The 24537-nt window shown below is 45.0% G+C and overlaps 1 long non-coding RNA gene across 1 annotated transcript; it reads right to left on the bottom strand.

The window, feature by feature from the left end:
* Nucleotides 1-17137: 17137 nt before the first annotated feature.
* Nucleotides 17138-17847, bottom strand: LOC123403230. Its single transcript, XR_006611433.1, has 2 exons — nucleotides 17774-17847; nucleotides 17138-17439 (listed from the first exon to the last, which is right to left on the bottom strand). It is a non-coding gene; the product is annotated as an uncharacterized LOC123403230 (long non-coding RNA).
* Nucleotides 17848-24537: the final 6690 nt, after the last annotated feature.

Genomic DNA, 24537 nt, shown 5'->3' with positions numbered 1-24537 from the left:
GAAGACCTCCGTGTCCGACCGCCGCATCCGACGCACTCCGACGCCCGCCGAACACGCAACACTCGCCGCAGATCTTTTCTCGGTTGCCTCCAACCGCCATTACCAGGTCAGTCTCTCGCCATTAGAGGAAGATCTTAGTTTCTCAAGGTTCATGTCCGCCATTTCCTTAGAACACCTTGAACGGCTCCGTAATCGCCGATTAGTTCATGATGACGACAATAAGCACAGCAGCATCTTCCATACCCATAGTTGTCTAGCCTTGGTTTGAAGATCTAGAAAGGGTTTCGTCAGATGAACTGTATTGTTTTGACCCTAGCCATAGGCTGTTTTATCCAAGTTTTTCTCATTCATTTTTTGCCTGCTCCGTAGATCCATATTTTACTGCCTGTGGTATGAAACCTGTTTGTAGATCCATACTTCTCCATTTTAGCAAACACCTCTGAAGCCCTGAACCATCTCTCTTAAGTAGTGGGAATTTCATAAATCGCCCTGGTACTCTGACCCAACCCTTTGTTAGCGAGTCAACAAACTCCCTTGATCACCTGACAAATGTTTGGCGAGTCAATGGATCTTTTAACCATTTAGTAGGCGTTTGGTGAGTTAATTTACCGTAATTTCTCCCTTTTAGCATGGGTGCCGTTTTCAAAGCCGATTGGCTCCCAACCAAGGTTGATGAAACTCTTCTCAACAACTGTGTGAAGACGGGGAATCTTGATCCCAAAGAGGTTATCGGTTGGCGTTCCGGGTTGGGAGAAGAGATTCCCAACCCGAAGGAAGGAGAAATAGCTGTTTTTGTTGAGCACCTCGAACGGGGTTTTAAGCCGCCTGGATCAAAATTCCTCAGAGACACCATGACCTTTATGAATGTCCGCCTCCAAGACTTAGGGCCTAACTCGATGAGCAACCTATGTCAGTTCCAAGTGTTCTATGAGGCCTACTTGCGGATGGAACCTTCAGTTCCTTTATTCTGGTACTTCTTTCATTTCAATCGCCAGACAGAATTTTCCAACGGCCCTAGCTTGGAACTTGGAGGCGTCAATGTTCAACGCAGTAGGGACAGTCCATTCCCGTCGCTCGTCATGCCAAGCCATTCCAAAGGCTGGGGCGAGTCTTGGTTTTACTGCCAGAAAACTTCTCCTGATGGTGAGAACAAGCTGCTTGGCTATAGGGAGGAGCGCCTTCCAACAAACTTCAAACTCCCAGACAAGCTTACCGAAGAACAAGAGTCAGATCTTATCCCAGTACTGTCCGAGTTAAGATCTCTAACAAACAACGGCCTTACTAGGGTCGACTTAATCCACTGATGGGTTGAATGGCGCATCCTCCCCTTAAGTCACCGGGATGGATTAATGTGTGAGTTCGATGGCACTTTGGACCATCCCCAGTGTTATTTCCATACAACACTGACAGAAAACAACATCATCTCTATCATCAAGAAATTGACCGGCGAGCCCTTGGCCAAGTGTGGCCAAATAGGTCTTAAGCCGTTTTGCAAGATCAACCCGGCACCAAAGGTAATAACTTAACCCGCCTTTACTTTATTCCTCCCGACTTATTTGAGCTATGATTCTCATAATAAAAATGCCATTTCAAAAGGGTGACAAATTCTGGTCCAGGAGGCCAAAAAAGATGGCCCTGAAGCAAGCCAGGCCGCCCCCAAAGAAGAAATCCAAGGGTAAAGGCAAAGCTGCCGTTACCGAGCCATCTGACGCCGACGAATCCCAAGTCGGCGACGTACTTTCAGAGGTAAAAATCCATCTTCTTTAACTCGCCCTTCATTGTTATAATTTTGTGTTTACACCTCTGTATCTCTTGTGTAGAACGAGGACAATGAAAGCCAGGAAGACTCCGTAGAGGTAATTTCTGTTTCCTCCGACTCATCTTCTCCTCCACCTAAGCCGGCCAGGCGGATTTGTGGGAAAGTTCCTTTATCTCACCCAAATGCTTGTTTGGATCCTAATTTCCTTTTGAAGAAAGTGCAACATGCTTCCAATCGGAAAACTCGGAGTCATTCTATAGACTTGGTGTCCAGGTTACCAACGAAAACCAAGAAGAGGCAAAATGAGGTACCTTTTAATAGCATCTTTTTTCATTTCCTTTTGGGTTATATTTATAACTCGCTCATATCTTGAGGTGTTACTTTTGCAGAATTCTCCTCGTTCATCAGGCGATGTCAGCGCTTCCGCCGATGATCCGCATTCCAGGGTAAGTCCTTTATAATACTTACATTTTCCTGATGATAATAAAGTCTGTTTTTTAAGTGCACCCCCTTTTCCTTTTAGCGCACAAGCGAAGAAGAGGAAAACTGGCGGGTCAACTCCCATTACAACTTCAGAGCCTATTGAGAAATCTGCGCCGATTCAGGATAACCCGGCCAAAGATAAGCCTGAAGATCAAGTGGATCTCCCGAACTCGCCCAAGGAAACCATGGAAACGCCTAATCCACCAAGTCCATTGAAAACGGCAGAAGATCCAGATGTTGTGGTAATCACTGGTACTCGCTTTTCTAAGCTGGCCACAACAGTTCTGTCGAAGCATGTATCATCATCGACTCAACCTTCTATTGAGTATGAACTTTCCAAGGCTAAGCTCTCCCAGTATGAGAATATTGAATTCAGAGAACTTTGCTCCGGCTTTGCAAGTCGCCTAGAGGCGAGTTACGAAATGGAAAAGAGTCTGCTCGTCATGATGAAAAACAGACATGAGGTACGCCTTACTGCATACTGTATTATCCTCATTAACCCCCAAGGGCCGGGTCATCTGTGAATAGATGAGACGGGTCTTTGATAGTAAAAGAACTTTCAACTTGTATTCCCCGAGGGCCGGGTCATCTGTGAAAAGATGAGCCGGGTCTTTATAATTTGGAAGAAAACTTTCGACCTGTGCCCCCCAAGGGTCGGGTCATCTATGAAAAGATGAGCCGAGTCATGATAATTTGGAAGAAAACTTTCGACCTGTAACCCCCAAGGGCCGGGTCATCTGTAAAAAGATGAGCAGGGTCTTGATAATCTGAAGAAAACTTTCGACCTGTAACCCCCAAGGGTCGGGTCATCTATAAAAAGATGAGCCGGGTCTTGATAATCCGAAGAAAACTTTCGATCTGTAACCCCCAAGGGTCGGGTCATCTGTAAAAAGATGAGCCCGGTCTTGATAATCTGAAATAAACTTTCGACCTGTAACCGCCAAGGGTCGGGTCATCCGTAAAAAGATGAGCCAGGTCTTGCTACTGTATAATTTTGTCTAAAAAATTATACATTAGCCCCCAAGTGTCAGGGATGGTGCTTGCAATAATTCTGAGACTTGCCCCTTGATAATATATTTTGACAGGAATCACTTACCCAAGCCAAATCAGCATTTGGCGATTTAAAGAAAAATTTAGCCGATCAACAAGATACATGGGCAAAATCAGAAGAAAAATGTCAAATGATCTTGTCTGAGATGGAGAAGCAGAAAGCCGACTTAAAAAAGGCTCAAGATGATCAAGATGCCCTCGTAAAGCGAGGAGAAAAAGCTGCAGCTAAGTTGGATACCGTGCAACAAGAGCTGGCCGGCTTAAAGCAACATATCTCCAACATGTCACAAGTTGTTTTCGGTAAAAAAAGAAACCCTGACCTTGCACTTTGTAAATAAATAACTTAGTATGAAGAAGTTACTGACCATCATTATTCCTTATGTAGGTCCGAGAGCCGCCAATCTTCAGAACGACTGTGTCCTGATGCTAAAGGCGATTTACACGTTAACAGAGCAACTGTATACCAGAAGTGTGCTGACCGTGAAAGCAGTGATGGGTGCCAAGGAACCCATAACATCAATAAAGAATATGCTTGGCTGCTTATCTACTCTTCCTCCTCAAATCGATGAGCTAACCCGGTCAGCTCCCTGAAAAGGGGCACTGACTACGCTGAGTCGGTGTCTGGCGTATGCTCCAGAATTAAAACCTAAAGAAGTAGCGGTAGGCTTTCCCCAACTCAAGGATGACGGGTCAGAATTTGTTCAAGAGGATTACCAGTGTGTTGTCAAAGAATCCCGTTTGGCAGCGACTCAGCTTGCAGCAAGCTTGGATTTATCAAAATATCAAGCCGCCTATGACGACAAGAACAAGAAAATTAATCCGCCAACCTTTGTGACAACCAGCTTAACTCCGCGTTGACCCAAGAACCCTTTTGACTTGGAGGTGGATCTCTCATCAGTGGTGAACGATGAAGATGGATTCGCCGCATTATCCAAGTGTAACTGGGTACTGGGCGACTAGCAAATTGAAGTCGGCCAGAGTTCGAAGCAGGTTGACCCAGGGACATCAGTAGAATAATCCTTCATGGATTTGGCCATAAGAGCCATGTAATAAGTCTTTTATAGAGATCAAACTGCTTCTGTGATGTCTTGAAAACCCTTATGTCGCCCTTAGGGTGCCTTAGAATGCTTGACCTGCCCTCAGAGCTTTTTATGATGCTTGACCCACCGTGGCTATAATGATTTTGATCATCAACCTGTTAGGCTTAAAAACGTATATCAAACCATCTCAGTGAGTAATGGATGATAATAAGCAATAACCGACCCAAGATATTTAAGGCGAGTCAGAAAAAATCTGAAAAACCTTGTGGCAGTGCCAGGAAGGTAAAAAATAACAATTTCGTCGGCTCATCAGGTCGCGACAGGATAGGACGAGTTATATAAACTCAAGTGCTACCCGAGGGAGACTTCTGTATAAAAATCTCAAGTATTTAGACCGGCTGATCAGGCACGAGTCAAGCTTCAGTGAAGCGGGTTCAGTGAACCAATGGTTTCTCTATTTTCCATGTGGGGCGCTAGCCGGTACCAGACATGTTTTAACCAAGGCGAGTTCAGGGTCCATAAAGCGGAGTAACTCACCAAGAGTTCATGGGTCCATATGGCGATTCGGCCGGCACGCAGTCCAGTATAACCATTTGTAATGCGGTAATTTTTCGCAGGCCAAATGGGTAGTAAGGCTGATCTCAGTGAGAGGAAGCCTCCAAGTGAGCTATGATTAAGGGAAAGACCGGTCATAGGATTGTAGAAGCGTATATGCTATTACCACAAAACGACTTGAGAACAAACTGTCCCCAAATAAGCCGGCCTAATCCACAGAATCATATAAGGCGTCCATGTTTGAATCGCGCGCTTTGTAGCGACTTCGATCCTCTTTGGCTTATCGATACCCAGTTTTGTAATAAGCGCATCATGGCGACTTATGCTCTTTGGTATGGATAGCGTCCATGGTTTGGCGACTTGTTGAAGATCAAAATAAAAGGTCCATACTTTCAATAAGATGAAAAAGCAGGAAAGCCCCCATGCTTGGAGGCATCAATTTTATTAGTTCATAAAAATGAAAAACTTACGAAAAGAAGAGCTAATAGCTCAAGTGTAATAAGGCCGCAAGTGGGCTATGTTCCAGGGGCGAGTAGACTCAGCCTCCGTGGTTGGCCGATCAGGCCGCAGATCCACCAGATAATATGACCCGTTGCGAAGGCTTTTGCTGACGACGAACGGTCCTTCCCATGGTGGTGATAACTTATGCATGCCAGTGCGATCTTGTATCAATCTAAGCACTAAGTCGCCCTCCTGAAAGGTTCGGCTCTTGACCCGGCGGCTGTGATAACGCCGCAAGTCCTGCTGATAAATTGCCGATCGAGCGGCAGCCAAATTGCGCGCTTCCTGCAAAGCGTCCAAAGAGTCTTGACGTGCCAACTCGTTGTCTTGTTCCATATAAGCGGCAACTCTGGGCGAGTCATGCCTAATGTCAGTGGGAAGAACAGCTTCTGCTCCATATACCAGAAAAAAGGGAGTAAAACCCGTAGAACAGTTTGGGGTGGTCCGGATGCTCCATAGTACTGAAGGCAACTCCTCAACCCAACACCCTGGGGTGCGTTCCAGGGGAACCATGAGTCGGGGTTTGATTCCCCGCAACACTTCCTGATTCGCCCGTTCGGCCTGCCCATTAGATTGTGGATGAGCCACTGTAGAAACATCAAGCCGGATGTGCTCACAATGGCAAAACTCCTGCATCGCCCCTTGTGATAGATTAGTACCATTATCAGTAATAATGTTGTGTGGATATCCGAACCGGAAGATCAACTTTATCAAGAATTTGACCGCTGGCTCCGCATCACAAGCACCAACAGTTTCTGCTTCGACCCACTTGGTAAATTTATCAACCGCCACCAGCAGATGAGTTTTTTTGTTGGACGACATCTTAAAGGGGCCCACCATGTCTAACCCCCAGACTGCGAAAGGCCAAGTAATAGGTATCATCCTTAGTTCTTGAGCCGGCACATGAGCCTGCCGTCCATAACGCTGGCAACCGTCACATCGACGAACTATCTCCTCTGCATGTGCATGAGCCATCAACCAGAAGAAACCATGACGGAACGCCTTTGAAACCAAGGAGCGTGACCCGGCATGATGCCCACAATCTCCGGAATGGATGTCATTTAGAATTACGCATCCTTCTTCAGAGGAAACGCATCGTTGGAATACCCCGGAAGTGCTCCGTTTATATAATTCGCCATTGATGATGACCATGGTTTGCTTTGACGAACGATTTGGCGACCAATACTTCATCCGAAGGTAACTCGCCTCGGGCAAGATATGCTAGATACGGAAGAAGCCAATCCGGCGTAACCCGGAGAGCCGCCACGAATTGAGACTCGGGGTCTGGTATTGCCAACTCCTCTTATGAGGGTAACCTTATGGAAGGATTATGCAAAGTATCCAGAAAGACATTGGGGGGAACCGGCTTACGCTGCGAACCGAGACGTGAAAGGGCATCAGCTGCTTCGTTAAGGCGCCGGTCGATATGATCAACCTGATAGCCATGGAAGTGACCCGCCACATTAGACACAGCCCTCCTGTAAGCTACCATTAGGGGGTCACGAGAATCCCAAGTACCTGAAACTTGCTGAGCCACCATATCAGAATCGCCAAAACATCTGACCCGCGTGAGGTTCATCTCCTTGGCGAGTCGCAAGCCATAAAGCAAGGCTTCGTATTCCGCAGCGTTGTTGGTACATGGAAACATGAGTCGGAGGACATAGTAGAATTTGTCTCCTTGGGGCGATATCAGCACCACGCCAGCCCCCGAGCCTTCCAATTGTCTAGACCCGTCAAAATAAATAGTCCAGTATGTAAGGTCAGGCCTGTCTTCCGAGATCTGTAACTCGGTCCAATCGTTGACGAAATCAACCAAGGCCTGAGACTTGATAGCCGTGCGAGGGGTATATCACACGTGGTGCGGCCCAAGTTCGATCGCCCATTTGGCGATTCACGCTTTCGCTTCCCGGTTCTGGATGATGTCTCCGAGGGGAGCGGAGCTAACTACCGTCATGGGATGCTCTTGGAAATAGTGTTTGAGCTTTCGACTTGCCATAAAGACCCCATAGACTAACTTCTGCCAGTGTGGGTATCGCTGCTTGGAGAGAGTTAGCACCTCACTGATGAAATATACCAGGCGTTGCACCGGACTTCCCTTTTTCCTTCCTTTCGAGGACCACTGCCACGCTCACCGCTTTGGAGTTTGCCGCAATATACAAAAGCATAGGCTCTTTCTCAGTCGGGGCGGCCAAAACCGGCGGGTTGACCAGCTGTTGCTTTAAGGCTTCGAAATCTTCTTCGGCCTCGTCTGTCCAAACAAAACGGTGAGATTTCTTGAGAAACTTATAAAGGGTAATAGCTTTTTCTCCCAGGCGGCTTATGAAACGACTTAAAGCCGTGATACGACCTGCCATCCGTTGAACTTGATTGATATTTGCTGGCCTCCCAAGCGAAGTAACCGCCTCGATTTTGTACGGGTTAGCTTCAATGCCGCGCTCAGATACCAGGAAACCCAACAATTTTCCAGCGGGAACACCAAAGACACACTTGGTGGGATTAAGCTTCATCTGGTATACCCGCAGATTGTCAAAAGTTTCCCTTAGGTCTCCCAATAGTGTTTCCTTCCCGTGAGTTTTGACCACAATGTCGTCAACGTAAGCATGACGTTGTGTCCGATTTGGTCAAGGAGGCAATTTTGATTGCAGCGCTGGTAAGTCGCCCCAGCACTCTTGAGCCCAAATGGTGTGGACACATAGCAAAAAGCCTCGAAGGGGGTTATAAAAGCTGTCTTCTCCTGATCTTCCACAACCATCTTGATTTGGTGATACCCGGAATAAGCGTCCAAGAAGCACAAATGCTCGCAGCCCGCCACTGAATCGATGATTTGATCAATACGGGGAAGGGTGAAAGGATCCTTTGGACAGGTTCTGTTAAGATCTGTGTAATCAATGCACATGTGGAAGGTACCGTTCTTCTTGAGCACCAGGACCGGGTTAGCTAACCATTTGGGGTGGAAGACTTCTACGATGAACCCGGCGGCCAAAAGTCGAGCGACTTCTTCCCCGATTGCCTTGCGTCGTTCCTCATTGAACCTACGAAGATACTGCTGAATCAGTTTTGCCTTTGGGTCAACATTAAGGTGGTTCTCAGCGAATTCTCTCGGTACCCCAAGCATGTCACAAGGTGTCCATGTGAAGATGTCCCGATTCTCACGGATGAATTCGATGAGCGCGCTTTCCTATTTGGGGTCCAGACCTGCCCCGATAGTGAACTGCTTGGTTGAGTCGCCAGGGACGAAATCCACTACCTTAGTGTCGTCAGTTGGTTTGAATTTGAGGAGCGGCTCAGCGTATGTCGTTGGCTTCTTTAAAGGTGACATGTCAGCTGGATCAACGTTGGCCCGGTGATATTTCAGCTCTTCCGCAGCGCAGGCGACTTCTGCGTAAGCCGCATCCCCTTCTTCACACTCTCTTGCGATCCTCCTATCACCATCAACCGTGATGGGTCCCTTGGGACTGGGCATCTTGAGTTTAAGGTAGACATAGCAAGGGCGAGCCATGAAACGGGCATAAGCCGGTCGCCAAAACAGCGCATGATAGGGGCTTTTTAGTTTGACCACCTCAAACATAAGCGACTCACTTCGATAGTTAGAAGATGTTCCAAATGCAACTGTGAGCCTAACTCGGCCTATGGGGTACGCCGATTTACCTGGGACAATTCCGTGGAATACCATGGTTGAAGGCATTAAATATTTTTCCAACATGTTCATCCTTCGAAAAGTGTCAAAGTATAATATGTTGATGCTGCTACCACCATCCATCAGTACCTTCAATAAGGTATATCCCCCAACTTGAGGAGCCACGACCAACGCTAAGTCGCCAGGATTGTCAACTCTTGGCGGGTGATCCTCCCTACTCCATGATATAATCTGCTCGGACCAGTGGAGGTACCTCGGGAGTGCCGGCTTAGATACACTGTACGCTCGGGGATTCACCTTTTTATCAGGCCTGCAGGCATTGGTGGTGAGAACATGGTATTGCCCATTGCTTAATTGTTCGGGGTTATTGTGGAAACCGCCATTATCATCTTGCCCCTGAGGAGCCCCCTCTGGGGGTGGCTGTTCAAAAACCCCGGGCGGGTTATACCGCCATTGGTTATGCACTTGGTATTGGCCACTGCTTGGCTGCGAGCCGCCCTGAGCCCCCGGTTCGGGAAAACTGCCGAACGGGTTTTGGCATTGATTAGGTGCACCAAACTGTTCCTGCCGTTGATCCGGGTCACCGCCTTGCCCTTTTTTGATCGCCTCCGCCCAAAACTCCCGCATCACGTAACAGTCCTCCCAGGAATGAGTTGCTGGTCCATCAGCCATGACGTGGTGTCGGCAGGGGCCCTTAAGTATCTCGTTATAATTGCGTGACTTTTTGCCACTGTAACCCCTCTTCTGCTGGCGCTGGTTGCCATTGTTGGCATTGGTGTTGGCGACTAAGTTCGAGGATTCTTCCTGTTGCCTTCTCTTGCCGTTTGCTCCGTGATTATGGCAGGCGTGTCCCTGAAACCGGGTATGATTTTTGGATGACTCGCCTTTCCTTGGCAAGTTGGCCTTGCCACCATCCTCTCCTGGATCTTTGGTGTAGTCCGCCTTGGCGTACCTAGTGAGGGTGTCCATTAATTCCCCCATATCTTGGACTTTTCGCTTGAGTCGCCCCAACTTCTGCACCAAGGACTCATAGTGGCAGTTTTGCTCCAGGATCAGCACAGCCTAAGCCGCCGCGATGCTGTCCGATGAGTGAATGATTTCTGCGACCCGCCGCGTCCAGTGGTGGGCTGACTCATCCGGGCGCTGAACGCAGTGCTGTAAATCGACTATTGTCATCGGGCGCTTGCAAGTCCCCTGGAAGTTTTTGATGAAACGCTCTTTCAACTCAGCCCAAGTCTGGATGGAGTTGGGGGGGCCAAATTCTTTAACGAAGTACGTGTCGTTCCCTCGAGCATCATTGTGAAGTACCTGGCGCACACTGCTTCACTTACATCGAGCATGTCCATGGCGATTTCGTAACTTTCGACCCATGACGCCGGCTCAAGGTCCGGGGTGTAGTTAGGCACCTTTCTTGGTCCTTTAAAATCCTTCGGCATTCGCTCATTGCAAAGGGCGGGGGCCAAGCATGGCACCCCCACCTGCCTCCCGCCTCCAACAAGCTGCGCTGGGCCGGTTTGGATGGCCGGGTGATCCCGACCTGGCGGGTCCTGGTGATCAGGCGAGTTGATCTGGGGATAGGGTCGCGGTTCGCTGGTTATGGCGGGCTGGTCCTCTGGCCGACTCCTGGTGCAGCTTGCCTGTGGGGTGGAGTGCAGCCGATCGAGGCTGTGCGAGAACTGGGCGTTTTGAACCACCGCCGTCTTCAGCATTTCAATGGCGTTCCTTGCTTCTATCTCAGCCAGGGTGTTGCCATGAATCGGAAGGGATTCCAAATGGCGAGTCGCGGCGAGGACGTTGTCCACCGGGTTGGAAAAGTGACCTTGAGGTCTGTGGAATCGAGGGACGCGATCAGCTGGCTGAAATGGCGGGTTTGGTGGCTGGCCCGGTCCTCCCCCCGGAGCGTCTCCTGCCCTCGGAGTTCGTGGAGTATCGAATTGGCGGGTCGGGTTGAGATCAGGGGGTAAACGCTCCTGGTGCCTCCGCTGATGGACAGCGTCAGATGCGCGTTGATGCCTCTCGAGCCGCCAGTTTTTGGTGTTCAAGCGAGCTGCCTCGGCGGTAATTTGAGCCTGTCGGGTCTCGATCCTGGCGGCTTCTACTTCAACGTCTCGCTGAGCCTTTGCCACCCGGTCCCTTAGCTTTGTTAACTCCGCGTTTATCGCGTCCTGGTTTTCTGACGTTATGGGGGTCGCCATGAGCCCAATTATCTCCGCCGCCAACTCCACCAAGATCGCAGCTGGGCTTCTGGATGTTTCGCCAGCCCCGCCGTCGCCTGCTAGGTTTGGTGGGGGCTGAGTCGCCCCTGGCATGTAAACGGCAATCTGACGGCGGGTCCGGTCGAGAACCTCGGGGTCCATTGCTAGTGAGAAACCTCCGAGGCAGCCCCCATGTAGAGACTGAATTGAATCTGAGTCGCCCATGGATGATTCGTCATCAGTGTTGACCGGCATGGTCTCGTGGATCGCCGATCATTCTGATTCCTCAGATCCCTATGTGAAACCAACAAAGACCGGACGGGTTAGGTTCGGTGTTGTGACAGGGCGGACATACCTGGCCGCCTCGACGATGTCGGAGAAGATGTCCGGCTCAGGCATAGGCGATCCGACCATGCTGACGAAGACGTTGATCCTGCCGAAGGGGAAAAAATCATTTCGGGGTTTTTATTCCGTTTGGACTCCGATCCAAACTCAGATCTAAAATGAGTCAAAAACACAGAAAAAACAGGAACTCGCACTTGCACTGAATTAATAAGTTAGTCCCAAAAAAGATATAAAAGTTACATAAAACATCCAAAGAAGACAAAATAACATCATGAAACCATCAAAAATTATAGATACGTTTTAGACGTATCAGCCGGCTAGGAAGCACCTACCGGCTGGGGGCGAGATCTGAGTTTGGAATGGACTCCAAACGGAATAAAAACCCCGCAATGATTTTTTCCAGAACGGAAGAAGATCAGGGGGGGCTCTGGGCCAAGCCAGGTGGGCTCCAGGGAGCTCACAAGCTCCCGCTCTGCCACCAGGGGGAGGCGGCGGTGTCACGGCTTGTGGCCTCCCTGGTCGCCCCCTGACCTAGATCCTTGGCCTATATATTCCCAAATATTCAGCAAAAAATCAGGAGAGCCTCGAAAATACTTTTCCGCGGCCGCAAGCTTCCGTTTCCGCGAGATCTCATCTGGAGACCCTTCCCGACGCCCTGCCGGAGGGTACTTTGGAGTTGGAGGGCTTCTTCATCATTATCATCGCCCCTCCAATGACTCGTGAGTAGTTCACTTCAGACCTATGGGTCCGTAGTTAGTAGCTAGATGGCTTCTTCTCTCTCTTGGATCTTCAATACAAAGTTCTCCATGATCTTCATCGAGATGTATCCAATGTAATCTTCTTTGGCGGTGTGTTTGTCGGGATCCGATGAATTGTGGATTTGTGATCAGATTATCTATGATATATTTTTGAGTCTTTGTTGATTTCTTATATGCATGATTTGATATCCTTGTAATTCTCTCCGAGTCTTGGTTTTTTTTGGCCAACTAGATCTACGATTCTTGCAATGGGAGAAGTGCTTGGTTTTGGGTTCTACCATGTGGTGACCTTTCCGAGTGACAGTAGGGCAGCAAGGCACACATCAAGTAGTTGCCATGAAGGGTAAAAATATGGGGTTTTTATCATTGGTTTGAGATTATCCCTCTACATCATGTCATCTTGCTTAAGGCGTTAATCTGTTCTTATGGACTTAATACACTAGATGCATGCTGGATAGCGGTCGATGTGTGGAGTAATAGTAGTAGATACAGAAAGTATCAGTCTACTTGTTTTGGACGTGATGCCTATAGATATAATCATTGCATAGATATCGTCACGACTTTGCGCGGTTCTATCAATTGCTCGACAGTAATTTGTTCACCCACCATCTACTTGCTTTCACGAGAGAAGCCACCAGTAAACACTACGGCCCCCGGGTCTATTCACACCCATCGTTTACACCTCCGCTTTTACTTTGCTTTGTTACTTTGTTGCTTTCAGTTCTCACTTGGCAAACAATCTATAAGGGATTGACAACCCCTTCATATCGTTGGGAGCAAGCTTTTGTGTTCTCACTGGATTGATACCCTGGTTCTCAAACAGAGGGAAATACTTACCACCGCTACGCTACATCACCCTTTCCGCTTCGAGGGAACACCAACGCAAGGCTCCAAGGCCACGGGGGAAATCCTTTGCATACTTGCCCAGGAAGTCCCTTAAGGCGTAGCCGCAGCAGAAGGATCAAGCCAAGTATTCTCCCATCGACGTGCCTATTGCTGGCGCCATTGGAAGGTATTTTGTTGCAGTAGCAGAAGTATTTCTGGCGCCGTTGCCGGGGAAGCACAGCTGACATCAGAAGTATTTCTGGCGCCGTTGCTGGGGAGGAGAAATCAAGATCTATCCAAGTAGGTCTCACAAACTCATCTCTTGCATTTACTTTTGTTGCCAGTTGCCTCTCGTTTTCCTCTCCCCCACTTCACATTTGCCGTTTTCATTTGCCTTTTTCCGTTCGCCCTTCTTCCGCTCGCTTTCTGTTTGCTTGTGTTACCATGTGCCTTCTTTTAGCTTGCATCTTTGCTTGTTAAAAATCCATTGATATGGATCCTCATCCACTAGCTAGTCTCTTTAAGAGACCCACTCTTGTGGAACGAATTGCTAGTGAGTTGAGGACACTTGACTATCTCTATGGAGTTTTGTGTGAGAGGCGTGAATCTGAAAATTGTGAGGAAGAAATTTATGAAGTGATTCACGAGGGCTCCCTGGATGAAAAGCATGATTGCAATGGTTTCACTATAAATTCTATTAGTGACAATCATGCTAAAATTATGCAAAACCCTAAGCTTGGGGATGCTAGTCTTGCTATGACCACTACTTGTTGCAATAATCATGATTGGGGTGATGATCTTTCTTATGATCTTGAAAATTTGTTCAAACCTCATGATGAATATGATATTTGCAACAATACTGAAAGTGGGATTGGAGCAGTCATGACTTTATTTGATGATAATCCCACTATTTTTGAAGAGCCTCAACTTTGCATGCATGTGGATCATGAAAAGAATGTCCTATGGGATAGCTATATCGTTGAATTTGAATATGATCCCACATGTAATTGCTATGAGAGAGGAAAATATTTTGGTATAAACTCTCATGTTACCAAATTACCTCTCGTTTTGTTGAGAATTCTACTGTCTCTTTCTTCTTCCTTGCACTTGGCAGCTATTGATTTTCTTGACAATTTGTCCTCCTATAAAAATGCCTATGTATAGGAAGTATGTTAGACTTAAATGTGATTTTCACATGCTTTAGGATGCTCTCGTTGTGCTTCAATTCTTGTCTTTCGTGAGAGCATCATCGAATGCCTAGCTAAGGGCGTTAAACAAAAGCGCTTGTTGGGAGGCAACCCAACGAATCTATCCTTTTTCTTTCTGTTTTGTGTTTTCCACAGTTTCATAATTCTGTTATGATTGTGTTTTTTGTGTTTCTTTTTGCGTTTGTGCCAAGCAAAACCGTTATAATTAGTTTTGGGGGTGATCGTTTGGTCATGTTGGAAAAGACAGAAACTTTCTGCCCACGAAAAGAATTTTTTTTTGTAAGAGCTTTTGAGTTGATTCTTTTTTGCTTCTGATTGCTACGCAAATTCTTGAGACTGTCGTAAAGTTCTTAACAGATTGCTACAGACTGGTCTGTTGTTAACATATTTTGTTTTTGTTGTGTTGGTTGCTTATTTTGATGAAACTATGGATAGTATCGGGGGGTATTAGCCATGGAAGATTGAAAGTACAGTAACCCAACATCAGCACAAGTAGAATTTAAGTTTGCTACAGTACCTGAGGAAGTGGTGGTTTGCTTTCGTGTACTAATGTTATCATGAGTTTCTGTTTAAGTTTCGTGTTGTGAAGTTTTCAAGTTTTGGGTGAAGTTCTTATGGACAAAGAGATAAAGAGTGGCAAGAGCTCAAGCTAGGGTATGGCCAAGGCACCACAAGAGATTCAAGGATGCCGTAAAAGCCAAAGCTTGGGGATGCCCCGGGAAGGCATCCCCTCTCTCGTCTTCAATCCATCGGTAACATTACTTGGGGCTATATTTTTATTCACCACATGTAATGTGTTTTTGCTTGGAGCGTCTTGTATCGTAGGAGTCTTTTATTTTTGTTGTGTCACAATCATCCTTGCTGCACACCTAGAAAGAGAGACATGCACACACCGTGATTTGGTTGAGCTTCACTTATATCTTTGTGTAGACAATTCAGCTCACATGTGCTTCACTTATATCTTTTGAGCTAGATACTTTTGCTCTATGTGCTTCACTTATATCTTTTAGAGCACAGCGGTGCGTGGCTTGGTAGTTGATCTATGCTTTGAAAGTAGTCTCAAAAGGGGTAGTTAGCCAAAGGGATACGAAAACTTCCAGCTTCATGTGAATTGTATAGTTAGAGAAGTTTGATTCATCTCAATTAGTTTTGAGTTGTGGTTATGGTAATATTGAAGTCATGCTAGTAAGGTGTTGTGGATCTAGAAATACTTGTGTTGAAGTTAGTGATTCCCGTAGCATGCACGTATGGTGAACCGCTGTGTGATGATATCTGAGCATGATTAGTATATTGATTGTCATCCTTTGCGCGGCGGTCGGGATCGCGCGATGGTTTATACCTACCAACCCTTCCCCTAGGAGTATGCGTTGAATGCTTTGTTTCGATTACTAATAAAACTTTTGCAACAAGTATATGAGGTCTTCATGACTAATGTAGAGTCCATGGTTTAGATGCACTTTCACCTTCCACCATCACTATCTTCTTAGTGCCGTGCAACTTTCGCCGGTGCACAAAACCCACCATTAGCCTCCCTCAAAACAGCCACCGTACCTACCTACTATGGCTTTTTCAAAGTCATTCCGAGATATATTGCCATGCAACTACCACCATGACATGTGCCACCACGTCTACATTGCCATTGCATGATCGTAAGATAGCTAGCATGATGTTTCCATTGATGTCTATGCCATGCTAGATCATTGCCACGGTACACTACCAAAGGCATTCCATATAGAGTCATAGTTGCTACAAGTTTTGAGTTGAAAGTGTGATGATCATCATTAATGGAGCATTGTCCCATGTGAGGAAATAAAAGAGGCCAAAGATGCCCACCAAAAAAAATAGGCCAAACATCCCACCCAAAAAACGAGAGAAAAAGAGAGAAGGGACAATGCTACCACTTTTTCCACACTTGTGCATATTAAGCACCATGATCTTCATGATTGAGAGTTTCTCGTTTTGTCACCACCATATAGCTAGTGGGAATTTTTCATTATATAACTTGGCTTGTATATTCCAATGATAGGCTTCCTCAAAATTGCCTTAGGTCTTCGTGAGCAAACAAGTTGGATGCACACCCACTAGTTTGCTTTAAGAGCTTTCACATACTCGTAGCTCTGGTGCATCATATGTATGATAATCCCTACTCATTCACATTGATATCTATTGATGAGCATCTCCACAGCTCATTGATATGCCTAGTTAATGTGACTATCTTCTCCCTTTTTGTCTTGCAACCTCCACCACACTCTACAGCACTTATAGTGCTAAAACCATGGCTCACGCTCATGTATTGCGTGAGAGTTGAAAAGGTTTGAGAAAGTAAAGGTGTGAAACAATCACTACAAGAAATAAGGTGAATTATGACTCCCTATATTGGTCATTGATTCGTCATTGTTGTCATTTATTGACCTTTTTTTGACCAAATTTACAAGGCCAACAGTTGGTCGTCAAGAATGAACAAGCATGACCTTTCTAAAATTTTGGTCATAGGTCTCTATTGACCAAAATTTTGATTTGGTCATTGCCCATTTGTGTGAGCCATGTAGGATCCGACGTGGCCAAGCTGACGGGCATTGTTAGTGACCAATTCGAATCATCATAGGTTTTAAAGCCCAATCGACCAATCTAGCTTATATGGGCCTCGCCCAATACCTATTTTACTATTGAAAATGACTGATTTGTTTTGTTTGAAGCATTATTTTGCTAGAAGCATGCAAATTACAAGATAGGTCCATTAAAAAACAAATACAACAACAGAATAAAAGATTGCAGATAAGTTGTATATTTCATTTCAGTACCACATCACATGAAATACAATACATCATCCACCGACTCCTCCACACATTAAGCTTCAAGGCCTAACAAGTGACATCAAAATAATTTTACAAGTGCACAACAGAATACTTCTGCAGGTGCAAGTGCATAGAAAAAGGACCCAACAAGTGCACAATCGCACATAAAGAGAGTTTGACAAAGATTAAATGAGAAGCACAAGTTTCTTCTCATCCTCTTTCTCTGCATAATATGCCATTCTTGCCATTGACGCTTGCAAGAAGAAAATGATTATTTGCCATTGACACCTGCAAGAAAGCACGATTCAGATGTGCTGCATCATCAAAGTCAAGAGTCGAGAAATGAACAAGGTCATAGAAAACATCATCTAACACAAATACAAATTCGCAGTTACTTTAACTGGCTGAGAGACGTTTCAAAACAAAATATATTTTTCATGCACTTTAGTGATACTTTGTGAAGGCTTATTACAACCAGTAGTAACTAGTTAAAATAGTTCTAGTTAACAACAGTGCTACTAGCATCAGGTCTACTAACAAGTAACAGCAGTGCATTTAACAGAAATAGGGAAAATAACAATACGATTATGCATCTGCACACTTCACTAGCAGTACGTTATACCTTCAGACTCCTACTACTGCATTGTTGACTTCTGTGCAAATGGAGAACATGTTGGGCGTACCTATATCATGATGTCTGAGATCTGAATTGGCATCAAGAGTGCACTGTTATGGTATGCGGGGTATTCTTGTGCAGTTCCTACACGCCATTAGATTTCAAAAGTAAATGACAACAATTATACAAGAATACTACCTCGTAACGATAGAACATACAGTGAACATGCCCTTCCCTTTGTGCCCCCACTCCCGGCGTCGCCGCCATATGGGACGTCAGTAACAAACCATATGATACATGCTTGGCCTTCCCCTTGTGTATTTTATTTATCAGATTGTGGTTGTTTATGGAGGACCCTGGATCTTGGCTGCTCTGCTTTGATATAGTTTCTGCAGGCTTTTTATACCGCATTTATTCTTCATCTGAATTGTTTAATGTCACTACAAGTCTTGCCTGCGATAGATAATTGCTCACCATCGGATGATATATATGGCAGCATATAGAATACGACTGAACCTGCACTTCGATATGTGTTTAGTTCTTTAAATATATTTTGACACTACAAAGTTGGGTATGTGCATCTGGGACAAAGATAGATACGACCGAGCCATTGGGCGTCCTGGAGAAATTTGCTGTTCAAAGTTGTTGCATATGTAGATGGATTTTTGTAAAATAAAAAGTTGTCGTGAATGCTCTATGGATGTGCATTTCAGTCATTACCTTGGAATGCTAGTTTGCTTGCATTGGTTGCCGACTGTTTGCATCACCAAATACCTGGATGATTGTATGTGGTTGTGATATTCTTGCTCACCTAATGCATCATTGCAACTTGCAAGGAACCTTACTTTAGTTTTGGCAATCAGTAGTTACAATTTACTGAACAACATTACCTGGACCCACCCTACTAGTTCATCGGGAGAGCATATGTGTTTTACCCTCACCTGAAAGTTTGTTTTGCATCTTTTGATAAATTTGTTGTTATGAAATGAAGCAAATTTCAAATTCAGTATCTGAACTGAACTTCTGTGTGCAGGGGATATTCGCTAGCTACAAACAACAATTGAACTAGTAGTTTGATTAGTAAAATATGAGAGTTCAGAAACAACAAATGACACAGCAGTGTGAGAGTTCAGAAACAACAAACAACAATATGAGAGCACATGTTATTTTTCATCGCATTTATTGTTCTGATTTTTGATTTGACCTCAAGATTATCTTCTTATTTCTCTTGTCCTTCTTGTGCAACAGGATTTGATTTGGTACAAGGGGTTAATCGTGCCAGGCTCCTCTTTTCTGCTGCTTCCATGCAACGACGGCGGCGGTGTTGTTCGACATCGACTACGAAAACAACCATGGTGAGCTCCTTCCCTTCATCTTCTCCCTGCGTCTCGTGGTTGGTCTGAGCTTGTCATTTTCACGGAACCACGACTATAGTGGTTGCTGAGCGTTCATGGACATTGTACCATGTGTATGTCTGGTTAGGCTGCTACTGTCCGTCCTTGCATGATGCTGCTATTATTTTTGTCTGCTTTTTCGTTTGTCTGCCTAGTTGGTAATTATCATGCTATCAGTAAGCCTGCCTAATGCAAACTTGCTGAATATAAAGTTGAAATGCCGTAGAGAATATTGAAGAGAACGTCGAAGAGATATATATTTGGCTGATGCTTGTATTGAAATTAAATTTGGAATTTTTTCATTCATGGGGACATGGTGGCTAGTTAGGATGCCACGATCAACATATCACTATGGCTGACGTATGGATTAAATGATAACATGGGACTGTGGGGTCACTCAACTAATTTCATTCATTGCTAGACTACTATCTGTACCACATACTATCGCATTCATCATTTTTGTTGGCTTGTTGTGCAGGAGTCCCTTGTTTGTTATGGTATTCTTCTGGCCACTTGTGTTTAAATTTTGTCCAAACTCAGGAAGACTTGATATGTTCGTGGAAAGTTCAGGTTTAAGGATCAAAAGATCATCAGGGTATAATTATGGAAAACAAAGAGTTGTCAGTGTATTCTACTAATAAGATTTGTAGTTTCGTCCTCCCGTGCCTCTGCTCGAGCACCTCAGTTGGATCCCGCGCCAACACAAGATCTGGCTTGTTGCTGCTCCTGCATGCTCCCGTTGTAGGTGGAGGAGGACAGCGGGCTCCAGAGCGATCTTGGGGAGGGAGACCGTGGGATCGGCATCGCCTGCAGGTGGAGGAGCGAACGCAGCATGCGCTGGTGCGGCGAGGAGGGTGGGAGCCGCAACGGGTGCAGCGAGGGGATGGGGAGGGAGGTGGCGGCGGCGATCTTGAAGGGAAGGAGGCGACGAGGGGATGGGGCGTGGGTCTGCTAGTTTTTTTTCTTCTACTTTTCTTCATATGGATGAATGGATGGATGGACGTGGGATTGCTAGCAATGGACGGTAGGATTTGTGCCATGTCATCGATCCATGGCATAAATGGTTCCACCAATCAGAATCAAGCTTATGTAATTGTGTTTTTTCTTTTGTTTCTTTTAAATTTTTATCCTCTTATTTCGAGTAGACACTCAATATATTAACCTCATGTGGTCTGTTTAAATGAACCAATATTTATGGACCCATATTGAATTTAGATATTCGTCCGTATAGATATTAGATTTAGGAAATATGGACCATCTTGTTGTCTCTAGTTGTATTTTTTCGATTGCCTAAAAGAGTTGTACAATATTTATTATTTTGCTCAAAAGAAAGCTATATTTTTAGGTTGAGTGTTGTGGGTCGAAACGCTTTTCATTTAATTATGATAGTATTTGGCATTACTAAAAAATTCATCCACATATTTTTATTGTCATGTTTAAGATTTTATTGTTTGAAACACCAAGTTAAGGTACCCTATACCACCTTTCAAAATATTTATCTAAATATGGTCTACACATTATGAGATTAGCATGGGCTCGTATATTTCATTTTCGTAATTATATTGTATTTTCTAAAATATTTAGGATATTAAAATGAACAATTATAATTTATTGGTGTTTATATAATATAATTTACTTCATCCATATACGTATAAAACAAATTTTTGCTCTCTATACATGACACATAGGCAAAATTGATGAGGTGTCGTCCAGTCACCTCCACACATATGTTTATGGTCTTATATTTGGTCATGGTAGCATTAAATATGATCATAAATAATTCTACACATCTTAATGACCATTTTGTGCAATATGATCATGACCTAATGGACGCAAAAGGTCATAACGTTATGGGCTTTGGACCCTCTTAGACTTGCCATGACTAATTTCAGAATTTTGGTCATGGATCAATGACCAATTAAACCACCCTCATTTTTTGGGGTCATAATTGAGCGTTTTTCTTGTAGTGAATTACTTGACCAATACCGGGGTTGTACATGATTTAAATTCATTGTGCAATGATGATAGAGCATAGCCAGACTATATGCTTTTGTAGGGATAACTTTCTTTTGGCCTTCTTATTTTGAAAGTTCATGATTACCTTGCTAGTTTGCTTGAATTATTATTGTTTCCACGTCAATAGAAAACTATTATTTTGAATCTAATGGATCTAAACATTCACGTCACATAAGAGGAATTACAAAGGACATCTATGCTAGGTAGCATGAAAGCATCAAAAATTCATTCTTAATCACTTCCCTACTCGAGGACGAGGAGGAGTTAAGGTTGGGGATTCTCGATACGTCTCAAACGTATCTGTAATTTTTGATGGTTTCATGTTGTTATCTTGTCTTCTTTGGATGTTTTATGTACCTTTTATATCTTTTTTGGGACTAACTTATTAATTTAGTGCCAAGTGCATGTTCCTGTTTTTTCTGTGTTTTTGACTCTTTTCAGGTTTGATTTTGGAACAGAGTCCAAACGGAATAAAAACCCCGAAATGATTTTTTCCCGAACGGAAGAAGATCAGGGGGCCTCTGGGCCAAGCCAGGTGGGCTCCAGGGAGCCCACAAGATCCCACTCCGCCACCAGGGGGAGGCGGCGGTGTCAGGGCTTGTGGCCTCCCTGGCCGCCCCCTGACCTAGATCCTTGGCCTATATATTCCCAAATATTCAGCAAAAAATCAGGGGAGCCTCGAAAATACTTTTCCGCTGCCGCAAGCTTCCGTTTCCGCGAGATCTCATATGGAGACCCTTCTCGGCGCCCTGCCGGAGGGGACTTCGGAGTTGGAGGGCTTCTTCATCATCATCATCGCCCCTCTAATGACTCGTGAGTAGTTCACTTCAGACCTACGGGTCTGTAGTTAGTAGATAGATGGCTTCTTCTCTCTCTTGGATCTTCAATACAAAGTTCTCCATGATCTTCATGGAGATCTATCCGATGTAATCTTCTTTGGCGGTGTGTTTGTCAAGATCCGATGAATTGTGGATTTGTGATCAGATTATCTATGATATATATTTGAGTCTTTGCTGATTTCTTATATGCATGATTTGATATCCTTGTAAGTCTCTTCGAGTCTTGGGTTTTGTTTGGCCAACTAGATCTATGATTCTTGCAATGGGAGAAGTTCTTGGTTTTGGTCTCTACCATGTGGTGACCTTTCCCAGTGATAGTAGGGGCAGCAAGGTACACATCAAGTAGTTGCCATCAAGGGTAAAAAGATGGGGTTTTATCAGTGGTTTGAGATTATGCCTCTACATCATGTCATCTTCCTTAAGGCGTTACTCTGTGCTTATGGACTTAATACACTAGATGCATGCTGGATAGCGGTCGACGTGTGGATTAATAGTAGTAGATGCAGAAAGTATCGGTCTACTTGTTTTGGACGTGATGCATATAGATATAATCATTGCATAGATATCGTCACGACTTTGCGCGGTTCTATCAATTGCTCGACAGTAATTTGTTCATCCACCGCCTACTTACTTTCATGAGAGAAGCCACTATTAAACACTACGGCCCCCGGGTCTATTCACATCCATCATTTACACCTCCGCTTTTACGTTCCTTTGTTACTTTGTTGCTTTTAGTTCTCACTTGGCAAACAATCTATAAGGGATTGACAACCCCTTCATAGCGTTGGCAGCAAGCTTTTGTGTTTGTGCAGGATCTTGAGATACTCCTCCACTGGATTGATACCTTGGTTCTCAAACTGAGGGAAATACTTACCACCGCTACGCTACATCACCCTTTCCACTTCGAGGGAACTCCAACGCAAGGCTCCAAGGCCACGGGGGAAATCCTTTGCATACTTGCCGAGGAAGTACCTTAAGGCGTAGCCGCAGCAGAAGGATCAAGCCAAGTATTCTCCCGCTGACGTGCCTATTGCTGGCGCCATTGGAAGGTCTTTTGTTGCAATAGCAGCTAGCCGGCGGGTCCCATAGCCAGATGGGACCTCGCAGCCGGCGGGCCCCTCCAACGACAAGTGAAGACCCCGTGGGCCCCCTGGCCAGCCGACGAGGCCGCCAGCTGGGTCCCACTTCCTTACTTTTATTCTTATTATAGGTTTGTGGGTTCGTCTATAACCTCCCCCCCCCGCCAGCCTCCATGCAGGAGAGGTAGACGCGAGCCGGCTGCTCCTTCTTCCTCCTCCGTAGAACAGCTCTAGGAGCACATTGTAGCCTCATTGATACATTATACACTCCGGCAGGATTAGGGGTGTTATCTCTACGGAGAGCCCTGGACCTGGGTACATCGTGTGTTCCATGCTTGTTCCATCCTCGTCCCTAGCGCCCTCCGGTGTCACCTCAGTTCCCACCATGTTTAGGCTACCCATGTCTTATGTTGTGAGTAAACACCGACCCAAAAGGTCAGGAATGGCAAGTCATCTTTAGCTTCATATTAATCTTTCTCATTCATTTAAGATGGATTGGACCTCCTTAATCCATATCTTATTCTTCTCCTGTGCCTTAAAGAGTTCAATGATGTGAAGCTGGCAACGACACGTAATAGAGAGACGAGAGGGAGGAGCTTGAGTGAGAGATGGGAAAGAGTGAGGAGTGAGGAGTAAGCATGAGAAGAGCGACCGAGATGCACTTTGTCCTAGTCCATGAGTGGCACATGCCCGTTCACCATGTTGGTACCTGACATGCAGACCCCACATGTCAGTTTCCTTGTTAAAACACGTTCAAACACGAATTAACTTGATTTATTATCGCGTGCCCTAGACTTTGTAATAATTTTCAAAAACACGTAAAGTGGTATCGATTCGTTAACCTAGACCCCATTGTGGTACTATCGCACAATTAACTCTGACTGATACATCTCCTAACATTGGACGAGCATCCACGGAACACCAAATCCAAGTTGGTTTGAACCCTCGTGAGTTAGTTCCACCATAAAAAACCTAACCATCTAAGCTACACTCAGTTTCTAATTGCAACCATTTTTTGTTTATACTGATTGCAATAACATCTTGTATTGTGGGACACAACAAGTAATATTGTTGCATTATTCACACTAGTTCTAATTTATTCTTCATGATGGTCTCTATCATTACACGACAATCTCTTCTAAGTTCTAACCATACCATGTTTGCATGTGTGGAGCTATTATTATGTAAGGGTATATCTAAATGAAACCTTATTCTATAATTTCCTAAACATTTGCTTAAAATGGTTGGAGCCATTGGGAGCCCTATATTAAACTCAGCCTTTTCATCCTTTGGTACATACACTTAAATAATAATTACAATGTATTTTATCAACAATTTTAATGATTCAAATGAACCATATGCAACAGTTCAACTACAAAAATAAATGTAATTTATCCAATCTCCAATTCAAATAAGGATGCATATACTTCATTTAAAAACCA

Source organism: Hordeum vulgare, chromosome 6H (genome assembly GCF_904849725.1).
Source record: "Hordeum vulgare subsp. vulgare chromosome 6H, MorexV3_pseudomolecules_assembly, whole genome shotgun sequence".
Classification (NCBI taxonomy): domain Eukaryota; kingdom Viridiplantae; phylum Streptophyta; class Magnoliopsida; order Poales; family Poaceae; genus Hordeum; species Hordeum vulgare.
Note: the sequence above shows the minus strand (reverse complement) of the source record. Positions and strands in the feature narration are given on the sequence as shown.